Genomic DNA, 14,138 nt, shown 5'->3' with positions numbered 1-14,138 from the left:
GGGAAGGAGCCCCGTGGTGCTGAAACCATAGGTTTCTCCTTAGCTTCAAAGGCACATTCTTCAGAAGTGCAGAAAGTTCTTCTTGTAGGAAATTTAGATAACTCACGCTGTTCAATGTATGCTCATAAAAATAAGGCCCAAAAATAAGACCTACCGATGATGCCGTACTCCAAAATGGCCTTGGTTTTGGACTGGATTTACAATCTGGGGATTTTCAATGAACCAGTAGTGTTCGATGCGCCTGTCTGGCAAACCATTACTGCCAACCGACTTTCGTCCGTCCAAAGAACGTGCCGAAATAGGTTCTGATCAATAGTTTCTGCATTTACTACAATTTGAGCTATAAAATTAAGTCTGTTTTCAAGAAGGGTGCTTCATCCACTTTTGCTTCAGAAACCACCCTCTAATGTGACAGTTTTTTTAATTTTTCGCGAAAACTGTGCTCTGACGAGGAAAATGAATAGAACCTAAAATGCTTGGGATATACACTTAGTTAGAACCTAAAATATTCGGCATAAAATTCTGCATAATTTATGTGCTATAAACTTTTTTCTATCGGTAACTATACTCTCACAAATATGGTTTGAAAAGTTAGGATATGTTGCTAAATTAAGCAAAAACGAGTAAAGTGACAAATATCTTGAAATATATTGGCCATAGAAAAATGTTGCATGCAAAGCAGATTTTTCTACACAAACCTGGCTATAAGGACAAAACAATATGACTACACAAAACGGAAAATTTTATTATTACTGGGTACTACGTCTTTTATATTCAAGCCCGTTTCCACACCACCGACCGCTGAGGTCGAGCTCCCGGCGCGTTTTTTCCTCCCCTGGAAGCCTAATCCACTAAAAACTAACTGCTTAATCATTAATTGTATTATCTTCAATGAATTCCTTCTCTACCACTAAATTCAGACATTCTTGACCATGACAATTGGAGCACATTGTTGAACACTTCAATCCAACCTTAGCACAACCGCGTCATTATCCGCAACCCTTTTTATAACGGCATGATATTAATTGAAGAATAGAAGTAGGAGCTGGTATCTCAATTGTAGGAATTGGCACCAAAATTTGGCTGACTGTTTTCCATCTCCATTCATTAGGCTTCAAATTTTCTTCACGCCACGAATGAATTCGTTGAAAAACGCGATACGAATGTTGTTCTAAAGCAGCACATGCAGATGGTAGTCTTGATAATATCACTGCTTGATTAGATTGACCAACAAATTTGTTAAATGAGATGAATCTAAATTGATTTAATGAAGTGACAGTTCGAGGTGACTTGTATAAAACTAGTGTGATTTTCTCTCCAGCTCGTACAGTGTCTGGTTTGATAGATGATGGATTTTTAAATATATGCAAAGCATAGTCCAAGTCCCTTCTAGTATTTATTAAATTTACAGTTTGTACCTTTGCTTTGCCAAATAATGCTGATGTAGTATCATATCCACTGAATGCGTAAGCAATTAATATATTTCTTTTACAGTTATAGAACTTCCGAATTCTGTAAATCGAGAGAACTATATGCTATACATACTAAACATGTTTAAAGTTATGTTTTATGTTTTATGGATACAATTTACATTAAATTTAAAAAACGAAAGAGATTATACATATACCGGGTGATTCAGTTTGATATTCGCGGCCTCGTATCTCTTTTATTTTAACAAATAGTTATAACAAACCCTATATATTTTTAAATCGCCGCTCAAACTCTATCAAACGACATTATCAGATCGTCTCCATTGTAATATGTGTCAAAATTGCTATAGTCAATTGTTTTTCTTCAAATGGCACACTATATGTTTTTTTATCAATTCTGGAAGATATCTTTTTTCTGCGTTCAGCTATATAAGGAAGTCTATAGTTTCATTAGAAATATTGCTAGAAAAACAACAAAAAAGATGTACCCTACTTTCATTAGCTTTATTCTGAAAATTTTAGCCAGCTGCGGAAACAACTTAACGTTTCTAAATAACGGTTTGTTAAAATAATTGACATTTTGTAGTTATATCTATAACTAATAATTATAATCATGAATACTTACAGTAACCAAGAAAAACTAGATATGATTTTAATTTATGGAGAGTGATAAACAGAATACTGTGTTTGGAAGCAAATTGAGCTCATTTTGAACATTTGAAATAAGCATTGTTTTAAATTGTTACTCGTATATTATTATCGTATTATAAATAAAATATGTTACTTTAGAAAACATAATAACTTGTTTCCGCAGCTGGTTATCATTTTTCAGAATAAAGCTACGAAAAGTAGGGTTAATCTTTTTTGCTGTTTTCCTAGCAATATTTCTGATGAAACTATAGACTTCCTTACACTGCTGAACGCAGAAAAAAAATATCTTCCAGAATTGATAAAAAAATATATAGTGTGCCATTTGAATAAAAACAGTTGACTATAGCAATTTTGACATATGTTACTATGGAGACGATCCAATAATGTCATTTGATAGAGTTTGAAGGGCGATTTAAAAATATATAGGGTTTGTCATATGTATTTGTTAAAATAAAAGAGATACAGGGCCGCGAATACCAAACTGAATCACCCGGTATACAGGGTGTTAAAAAAAAGTGTGTAAAATATTTAAGGAGGTAATAATATGAACCAAAATAAGCAGAAAAGTCTCAATAAACATGGGTCCGCAAAGTAACGGTTGCGGAGATATGGAATGTTTTATGTTTTTTAGCCCCTTTTTTTATTTTGCAAAAACGTTGTGTATTTTCTTATAATAGTTGGTTGATGTTTAGTGAAATAAACAGTACGTATTTGACAGTTGTTCTCAGTGCACAAGTTTTCTTTCGCTATGGCTGGTTACTCTAACGCAGAATTAACAGACATGCATTTCATGTATGGTCGTGCTAATGGGAACGCCACCGAAGCGCGACGTCTTTATGTTGACGCTTATCCAAATCGCCAGATTCCTTCACAACGCATGTTTGGAAGAATTCACCAAAGATTGCGTGATACCGGTTCCTTGAGCAAACAGTGCCATTTATCCGGAAGACCAAGGTCGGTATCCACTCCTAGAGCAGAAGAAGAAATTCTAGCACTGGTAGAGCAGAATCCAGGTACGAGTGTGCGGAGAATATCAGCCGAGGTAGGAATTAGTGGTCCTCTTGTTTGGAGAATCCTTCACGAGCAACTGCTTTATCCATACCATGTGCAACGAGTACAGGCCTTAAATCCAATAAATGATCATCAAGCACGTTTGGTTTTTTGCCGCTGGTTTCTACGTCATGATGCTGAAGACCCTCGTTTTCTTGCAAACATTCTTTTTACTGATGAGGCCGGGTTCACAAGAAATGGAGTGTTTAATTTTCACAATACGCATATTTGGGCCGACGAAAATCCTCATGCTCTAATAGAATCTGGACATCAGGCACGTTTTTCATTAAACATTTGGATGGGTATTGTAGGTGACAGGTTTCTAGGTCCTGTTGTTTTACCAAACCGATTAACAGGCGCTGCTTACCTCAACTTTCTGCAGAACACACTGTATGAGTTTTTGGAAGACATTCCTTTGAATCAGAGGCAACAAATGTGGTTCCAGCATGATGGTGCTCCAGCTCATTTTTCCATGGCCGTTAGAGAGCATTTACACCAAACTTTTCCACATAGATGGGTAGGAAGGGCCGGACCTGTTTTATGGCCTCCAAGATCGCCTGATCTGAACCCTCTAGATTTCTTTGTTTGGGGATATTTGAAGACATTAGTGTATGGTACTCCTGTAAATAGCCTGGAAGAGCTGCAGCTACGGATTAATCAAAAGTGTCAAGAAATCCAAACCAAGGAGGGTGTTTTCGAAAGAGTTCGAATATCGTTGAGACGAAGATGTCGTGCCTGCTTGGAAATGGACGGAGGGCACTTTGAACATCTTCTGTAACTTTGTTTTTTGTTTGTTAAAAGCTTCCTTTGTCGGTTTATTCCTAATAAAATAAAATGTTTGAAAAACGAATAGTGGTCCATATCTCCGCAACCGTTACTTTGCGGACCCATGTTTATTAAGACTTTTCTGCTTATTTTGGTTCATACTATTACCTCCTGAAATATTTTACACTCTTTGTTTAACACCCTGTATATCGTAAAGCTATTAGGCAAAGCTTTATCTTATGTTATTTTGTTATGTAGTCCAAAAGTCGCTGTTAGTTTTAAGCACCCATATTAATTTTTCTCGAAAACCATCATAATTTTAAGGAATCTTATCTTTACCAGCATTAACCTATTTCAAACGTTATTTGTGAGATTAAGGCTGGATATAGGAAAAATGTATAGGACACAAATGATGTAGAATTTTATGCTGAATGTTTTAAGTTCTATTCATTTTCCTCGTCACAGCAGCACTTTTTGAGAAAAATTAAAAAAACTGGCGCGAGGTCACATTAGAGGGTGGTTTCTGAAGCAAAAGGGGATGAAGCACCCTCCGGATAGGTGGGAACTCATTTGACCTGTATTTGGATATCTATTAAGAGTTCACACCCAAATTTTTAAAACTTTATAAATTATTTCTCCTATTTGCCATTTTAATTGATAAATTTACTTCTATTATTAGGACGATATTGCTTATAATTTTTAAACGGAAAGTAATACAGAAAAAATTTTCTAATAAAAGTTTATTAGAAAAAAGATACCTTTTTAACAGGAAAGAGTCGTTTCTGTCAAATCCCAACGATAATACTTTCGATTGAAAATGGAGCCACACCACGTGTCCCAAATTTTATTTAGGCCCATATTATCGAGTTTGAGACCCTGTACTTTTAATTTCGACCAAAATTCTATCCCTAACAATAATAATAATTTTTGTAATTAATTTGTTAGTTTAGTTAAAGCTGTTTCACAGTGATACTAAAAAATGTTGTGGCGCCCAATTTCAGTAGATACCTTGTGTATACATTTTTGGTTCGGTTTCTTTGCTGAATTTTCCAAAGCAACGCGTATATACCGCCCTAAATTCAAAGCGGGCAAAGGGGGCGCATTTGTTAGATAATAATCGCGACTTTATCGACGTCCTCTCCCACTGAAATTCGAGTTAATCCGAAGCGATGTTTGCGGCGGCATGTGGGGCGCGCGTTCGACAGTCCCCCTCCCCCCCCATTTCAATTTTCGTCCGTTGCTCATCAATCAAATTGAAAAATGATAATCCCCGAGTCGCCGGGGTCGACACGCGGGCCATATTCGTGTCAATGAAAGTTGCATATTTCATAAGGGGAAAACGGCTGGTGCCAGTGAGTTTTTTGCGAAATTATGTGCCGGTTTCCCGTAACACGACTGAAAATACTAAATTTTTGCATATGAATTATGGAAAAAATCATTATTGCCTTCTTATCGCAGTCAGAGTACATCTAAATGATAAAATGCATTTTTAGACTGATACAGAAACATTAAAGTCCTTTTTATGCGCAAGGATGACAGTTAAGAAACAATTAATGTTAAAGTGAGCAGTAGATGTGATGCCGAAAAAAGCTATCAAGGACCGACACAGTAAATTAATTATCTGATTTCTGTGGGTTTTAAAAATACAGGGTGTCCCAGTGTCAGCGTACAAAAATTTACCAGGGGGTAGGCCAGGTCAAAACAAGATTAAAATTCCTATAAAATTTTTTTCTGTCATGCACTCTCACGGAGTTACAGGGTGTTGTTTAGAAAAAAATAATAACAACTTTCCGCAATAACTCAAAAACCTTTTCAGGGATTTAAGCAATTTTTGGATGAAGTGTATATCTATTAAAGGTCATTAAAACTAGATGGTGCTGATTTCGATCTGACGCCAGAGGCGGCCTAGGCCAACTTGTTCTCAAGGTTATGTCTTCATAACTTTTGCATATCCGAATTTTATGTAATTGGATTACGTTTTCCTGAATCTGCAATCAATTCTGAACAAATAATGTGCTCTTGTTTCACAGCTCAAAAATGAACCGGCTTCGAGTAAATTGGGTCTAAATTATCGACTGCATTAGTTCGTAAAAAAATGCATGTAAAGATTTTATTTCTTGTTATCTAGTAGGTACCTGTCATTATAAAAAATAAACTTGTTTACCGTTGAGGTACAGTTTCCCACGAATATGAAGAAACTAAACTGAAATTTTCTATGAATTATTTAATATTTGGTTACGTATAGGGGAACTGAAAATAAAATTGAAAATTATGTAAGAGAAACGAAATTATGTTAGCAAAATGACAATATTAATAATAAAAATAGAAAATAATTATTTCAATAAATGCTCGAAATGCTGCCCATTTACTTCAATGCATGCCCGACATCGTTTGACCAAGGAATTGTAAACCCTTCGCAAATCAACGGTTGCTTGAATTTGCTCGTTGGCTGCATTAATTTTTTGAATCGTCTCTCGTGTTACTGGGTTTGGCATACACCAGTTGTTTCACATGACCACAGTAAAAAAATCAAACGGGTTGAGGTCAGGGAACCTGGGAGGCTACATAATAGGTACATTTTTCCGAATTCAGCGTTCTGGAAAATGTAAATCGAACCACTCCGATACCTGTCTTCTGTTACGAGTAGGTGCTCCATCTTGTTGGTAGTACATCTGATTTCGCAAAGATAATTGAACGCCGTCTAGTACGCCATCAACAATGTTTTATAAAAAATCCTTGTACCTCTCTGAATTTAAACGGTCTACAATAATTTGAGGAGGCAGAATGACTCCGTTGAAGATTCTTCCCCAGACATTTATGGAGAATCTTCTTTGAAACGCGGAGGGTCGTATCACATGCGGATTTTCAATGGATCAGATGTGAAATTTTTTAAAATTATTTATAGCATTTCTCGTAAAGATAGTTTCATCACTCCACAATATCTTTTGATGGAAATTTTCGCCATTATCGATATTTTCTAACAACCACCTGCAAAATTGTAACGTTTTTTCGGAATCACCAGGATGCAAAATTTGTACTTTATGTAGGTGGTATGGGTGCAGTTCTTCTCGGTTTAAAATTCTCCAGACGCTGCTTCGTGAAATACCTACTTGCGTTGATATTCTTCGGGCACTGGTGGTAGGATCATCAATCAGCATTCTGTATTTGCAATTTTAACATTCCCGGTCTCACGGATTCTTTGGAAAACTCGTTGGAATACGTGCTGTGAAGGTTGCCTTCTATTTGGAAACCTGTGTAGATATTCTCGTGTGGCCACCAATTTCCATCACAGAAACCGTAGACAAATATCATATCAGCATATTCGTTTTTGGAAAATTTCATAATAATTTCATAATCTTGTTTTGTAAACTTAATTTTTAGTAACTTCGAGTACTGTAATTAATTTTGACAAGTACGCTTGTAAACAGCTTTGCTTATTATAATGATAGGTAGGTACCTACTAGCTAACAAGAAATAAAATCTTCACATGCATTTTTCTACGAACTAATGCAGTCGATACCTTAGACCCAATTTACTCGAAAACGGTTCATTTTTGAGTTATGAAACAAGAGCACATTTTTTGTTCAGATTCAGATTGCAGATTCAGGAAAACGTAATCAAATTACATAAAACTAGGATATGCAAAAGTTATGAAGACATAACCTTGAGGACAAGTTGGCCTAGGCCGCCCCTGGCATCAGATCAAAATAATCACCATGTAGTTTTAATGACCTTCAATAGATGTACACTTCACCCAAAAATTACTTAATTCTCTGGAAGGGTTTTGAGTTATTGCGGAAAGTTGTTACTATTTTTTTCTAAACAACACCCTGTAACTCCGTGAGAGTGCATGGCAGAAAAATATTTTATAAGAATTTCAATCTTCACACTTGCAAATTACTCTACTTTCTAAACAAAAGAAAACGATATCTACAAACCATTCTTATTTTTGTTGCTATAACGTGTTCTCTTTTCTTCAAAGGATCTATGCAAAGGTTTATGCTTTCGTTTAGTCCTTCTATTTTTCGTTTCTCTTTTTAACAACCAACAAAAATCGGCCATCATGTTGTGATCCCATCTTCCTTGATATCGTTGTTCTATAACCTTCATATCCTGATGAGATCGTTACACCTTGTTCTTCGCTATAATCTCCAAGATTTTCAAGAAACCAATCCAGATGTGAATGAAGGTAGTGCAACTTGTAGTTCATCGAACGTCTCAGGTCTTGGAAGTCTTTTATCATTTTTGATACAATTTTTTCGTACTTAGAGATCTTCTCAACGCTACTCATTGTAGTGATGAATGTTACATCTTTGAACAATGTCCGAATCTGAGGTCCTTCTTTCAATTTCGCCTCAGTAATATTCGGAAATTTTCGCCCTTTTTATATAAGTATAGGGCGAAAACTTGTTGGTTGTTAAAAAGAGAAACGGAAAATATAACGAAAGCGTAACCCTTTGCATAGATCCTTTGAAGAAAAGAGAACACGTTATAGCAACAAAAATAGGAATGATTTGTAGATATCGGTTTCTTTTGTTTAGAAAGTAGAGTATTCTACAAGTTTTATTGCATTCTCAATCTTATAGGCTGTTATCTCATCTCTCAGCACAAAAAGTAGATTGGTAGATGGGTGGATGGGTGGGTTTTATAGGTGGTACAGGTGGATGAATAAATTTGCGTATTCATGCATGAACGACTGGATAGAAAGATGTATGAATTCATAAATGGGTGGGTGGATAAAAAGGTGGATCCAGGACTGTGCAACATAAATTATGCCATTAAAATGGCGTTTTTAAGCATTTTGATCTATTTTCTGTTTTTGAATGAAATTGGACCAGTTTGTCTGACTCTATGATGATAAATTGGAATTAAACGAATGAAAAATCATACGTCTAGTGAGAGGGGGAATTTGATTTTTTATAACTTTCGTCGCAAATGACGTTTTTTGTTGTTTTTGAGCTGTTTTATGAGTTTTCCCGAAAACTCGGACCCGTTGGGCCAAATCTGAAGGCAGATTCGGATTCAGCGGAAAAAAACACATGAAAATACATGGATCTGAATACCAGATCCGATACTTTTTTTGTGGGGCGGTGTTATGAATGTCGTCTTCGCACCTTCAAAATGCTACAAGTGTATTTTAACAAATTGTTCAGTGGAATTAAAAATATGTTCCTTGACCTTTTATATTTAAGACTTACAACAATTATTTTTAATTTCATCACAGAAAATCTGTAGAAATTTTATAGAAAACTGTATTTTTAACCAGAATATGCGGTTTGATTTCGTTTATCAAATTCTGCACTGCAACGCGTTTTGCTGAAAATATGCACATGTCGCATTTTGAAGGCGCAACGACGACATATGAATAGAATTCATATTGTAGTTTACAACGCACAAATGATGCATATAATTAGAATAAAATTAAAAACTACTTTTTTGGCACACTAAGTGGTTGCATCTTCACAGGAGTGATGAAAGACCCACCTTATATTTCAACAGGGAATCGCCCCCTGAATTTTTTCGCACTTATTTGTTTACACCCTGTATAAATTGTCAAAATTATTTTGTAATGTAGTACCATAGACGATTTAACGTTAGAAAACAACTTATAGAGTAAGTAACTGATATCAACGAATTCCGTTAAGTCATTAATAAAAATAACAAACAAGAGTGGCTCCAGAATTAACCCTTGGGGAACTCCTGAAGATTGATGAAATTAATCTGGTTGAAGTCACGGTACTGAACAAACTGGTATTCTATTCAAATAAGGTTTATAGAAGATAACCTAGAGGTGGAAATACTGAATGTTTTCAATTTAATTTTTAATAGATTGTGATCAAGTCGATTTAAAGCTTTAGAGAGCAACATCAACCTGATTTTCCATATACAAGGTTTAAGGCAATAAATTGAGCCTTCTGAACAAGATTTGAGATGATACAACTACCACTATAAAAATTTTTCAACATGAAAGAAAGTGTGCAAAAGTATTTCAAGTTATTTATTACGGCTATGTGATGGTTGTGTAACGGCTATACTGTGAAAGAGAATCATCATATAAGGCAAGCCATTCTACAAGTGCCTCGAGTGTTCCGATCAACAGTGTGGCGCATATTACACGAGACCACATGTATCCCTATCCTCTTGAACATGTCCAAGCATTAGTATTATTTCATATTACCAAATCGATAGGATAGTTTTCAGTACCTCGAATTTCCTCGAAATCACCTTAACGAATGTTAATTATTTTGAGTTTGTATGATTTTGAATGACAAATTCAATAATGACCTTGGATTTAACCTTTACGTTAATTTGCAAGGTCAGACCAAGGTGAACTAGAAAATATATTGAACTGCCCGTTTTTTGGGGTACGAATACATCCTGTCTAACACGATAAGATCGAATTGTAGAAAACAAAATTCGTAGTATTTAAAATGACAAATTCGGTCAGTTTTTTGTAATGTTTTGACCAAGAAATTTCGATGTGCATGGCTTGGAAGCACCGGCAAAGCAATTTCGTATCATTTAATATTTTTCCTTTTATAAGATTATTGTATTTTGTGATACATTCCAGTCTTCTGTTTATGACACCTCTCTTCGAGTAAAAAGAAAGAATAATTTTCTCTATATTAAATTTTTCAACCGCATTGTTATTTCAGTTAAAAATTATTACAAATATGCATTAAATATACTCCGACATATTGTCACAATCTTGTCTAATTATTGAGGAGTGTTAGTACATTGTTAGTTTATTTCTTTTTATTCACAATGGCATTTCCTCGACATATTGATTGAAAAGAAATATGGCTTATAATGAGCTTGACCTTCAAATGACTTACAAGGACATATTAGAGAAATTCTTTGATCCCATATTGCGACATAAAATTTGACACTGTTTTGATTGCCGGCATAAAAAGCGTATCCTATTAAATTTACCTTAGTTTGACTTTCCAACTTGTGGTGAAGGTCAAACCAAAGTTCACTAACAAATGTGTCATTTAAAATACTACAAATATTGCTCGAAACATTTTTCTCCGCAATTCGATCTTTTCGAGTTATTCATAGAAAAATCAGTTTGTCCTCCAAATGACCTACAAAGACATAACAGGAAAATTCTCTGACTCCATATTCGGGTGTAAAATGTTGCGCTCTATCGATTGCTGAAAAAAATAGGATATTGCATTTAATATTTCCAAGTTGACCTTGGTTTGACCTTTAAATGTAATGCCAAGGTCATCAGTTTCTATCTGAAACTTTCTTGATAGGAAAAGTTATAGGGGATTCGGGCTTTTTCTGGGACGCCATATATAACACAATACGTACTCTTTCGATTCATCTCAACTCGATATTAAGTCGCAAACATCCCGCCTAGTAACTAAACGAACACAATCAAGTAAAGTAATTTTTTGCCATTAACAAATAAAAACTCACAATGCCCGTCCGCTGACATGACGAGACAAACAGAATTAAGACGCACCGAATTTTTTGCGGGCGCGGATCGAGTCGCCAGACGGATTTTTCCGCCACTCCGATCCCATTTGCGTGGACCGAAAAAGAAAGACGTACGCCTGGAGACTGGTAAAAAATAGATCCATCTGATTTGGACTGAGCGGCCCCCTTAAACTTTAATGCCGCGCGAGGTAACTTAGTTTCGTACATAAACGGCGTGAAAATTTAAACAGAGAGATGGGGTGTACATCTAGGGAGGCCGGGTGCTTTGCATACGGGAAATTTTGAACAGTGGCGCAGGGGAGAGACGGTCAGCGCACTAAAATAGGTTAAAAGTACAAGTCACGGAAAAAAATTCCTTGTAAAAAATTACTATTAGATTGTGAACCTCCATACTCTTCAATATTTCAAAAAATATCACCTTAGCATACACAGAAGTTCTTTGTTACACCTGTGGTTTTGCGAAAACTAAGTTTTTGAGGTAATATAATTTGCTGTTTTCGCCGATCGATATTAAGGGTGTAGTTTTACCAAAGAGAATATACAAATAAGAGATTTCACTTTATTCACAGTCGTGGATCATATTTTATCTTTTTCTAATATGCGCAAGGTACAAAGATTTTGACAGAATTTTTGTTATCAGGCGCAACTTGTAGTAAAATTTCTAATTTAACAATTTAAGAGCTATAATTTTATCATAGCTATTAAACTGTCATATTTTCTTTCTCTACAACTGTGCCTTAGAGTGAGTGAAATAGACGATGGCGGCTTGTGACATTGAGAATGGGTGAAGCATATTCATTGACTGCCTAAAAACGAAAAAAAACGCCGCAGCTGAAAATTTTCAAATTTTCAAAACGGCTTTAAATGAATCTGGAAAATTTTAGTTGCACTTGCTTTATTACCGAAATACTGACGTTCGCGAGAAGGATTTTCATTTAGATTTTATAAAAAATAGAAATATTAGTTCGACCTGTGGACTTCTGCGAACATTATAGACCAGGAAATCTAGCCCGAAAATTACCATTCTTCGGTCAAGCTGATTTTTTGTGAGCAGATAGTAAAAATAGTATAGAATAATATGTGCCATATCCGCACGCTGAAAAAGACGCCCGACATTGTTTAAAAGTTGATCAAACATGCCGTTTTAGTAGAAACACGCGTTTTTCGACTGTACCTTTTTTTCTGACGGTTCTACAGAAAAATGGTAAACTATTTTTTTGTTCGTCTTTAAAAGATAACAAAACGACGTCCCGAGCGTCAAAAAATATCAATCCGGTTAAAAGTTACTTACAAAAAACCGCCAATTATGCCATTTTAAATAAACAATAATAAATCGCGATGTGATTACAGAGGCTTCTTCGGATAACACTCAATCATTCCTCACTGCAGACAAATAATTTATGCGAAAGCCTGAATCCGTAAGTGGATTATTTCGTGATTTCCTTTGTTTTTTCTCAAAAAAATGAATTTTTATAGCGAAGAGAAGTTATTTAAAAAAATTCCTTGGTTGCAAAATTAAATACGCCCTTAATTTATAATTTTTTAAGTATTTTATTACATGTACTAAAAGAGCATAAAAAAACTTCAAATTGAAAAAAGATTCGTCACGATTCGTTAATAAACAGCGGAGTTATGGGCTTTCAAAGTTGACGGTCTATTATTAAATAAAGTGCGAAAAAGAAATATGCGCATAATCAGCAGCCGGAGTACTTTCAGTACAGTAAATATTAATTATTGTACGGGCAAGATAGAAGTCACATAAAACAATTTTCGAAACTCAGTCTCGAAAAAAGTTGTCGCGTTTGTTCAAAATCAATAACACAACTTTAGTCGTACTTTTCTCGGGATCTATGAAAGATAAAATAATATATATTTTTTAATTTGATAGTACGCGACGATACTTCCCCTTTTTTNTAACGTCCGACTCATTTAATGTGTCACTAAATGTCACCTCACTCGAATTAGACATACACACTTCCAAGTAAAACTGAAGAGGTTTGGTGTTAGTTAGCCGGCAGGGCCGGAAGGTAATAATAACAACAATAATAACAACAATAATAACAACAATAACAACAATAATAACAACAATATGCTTCAGTTCTCTTGAGACATAATACAAAGCATAGAAAACGTCAAGTAAATACAATAAAATTCAAGGTACTGGAGTCCCATACGGGAGGCAATCCAGAGCAATTCTTTTTTTTTTGTATTCAATTATTCTTTTTACAGATTCATTCCGCACGGGCGAAAATGTTAGTAAATTCAACAGGGCTCTTATATGCGTATGATATAAAGTGAGAACAAGAACTGCTTTATTACTTGTTTTTCGAACAATGTAATCATGACAAAACAAGTTAAATGTGAAACAAAGAGTTGTTATTGCAATATCAGGGCAGTCACGACAATATATGCACATTTTAACATGTAATAAATAGTTAGCAATCGCTAATAATAATTGTAACAATTTTACATTAGAAAAATATACGCCCCTAAGCATAAGACAATGAAGGCTAAACATACACATAATTATTATCATGAAACATCTATAACCATCACAATCATAAGATTACATAGAACCATTAACAACAAAGTACTTAGAGAATAATTATACGCATACTACGCACTAAACACTCACCCTGTATACCGATTTATTTTATAAAAGTATATTTACAGTCTAATCGCCTGATTAGTTCATCAAATTTTAACCGAGACTCAAAGTACCGGGCCTAAATGTCATGAAACTTTGACAGTACATCTTTGAAGGATATGCCTTTCTTATAATTGCCAATACAT

The sequence above is a fragment of the Anoplophora glabripennis genome, unplaced genomic scaffold, assembly GCF_000390285.2.
Source record: "Anoplophora glabripennis isolate ALB-LARVAE unplaced genomic scaffold, Agla_2.0 scaffold169, whole genome shotgun sequence".
NCBI lineage: Eukaryota > Metazoa > Arthropoda > Insecta > Coleoptera > Cerambycidae > Anoplophora > Anoplophora glabripennis.
This window is presented reverse-complemented; position numbering follows the sequence as displayed.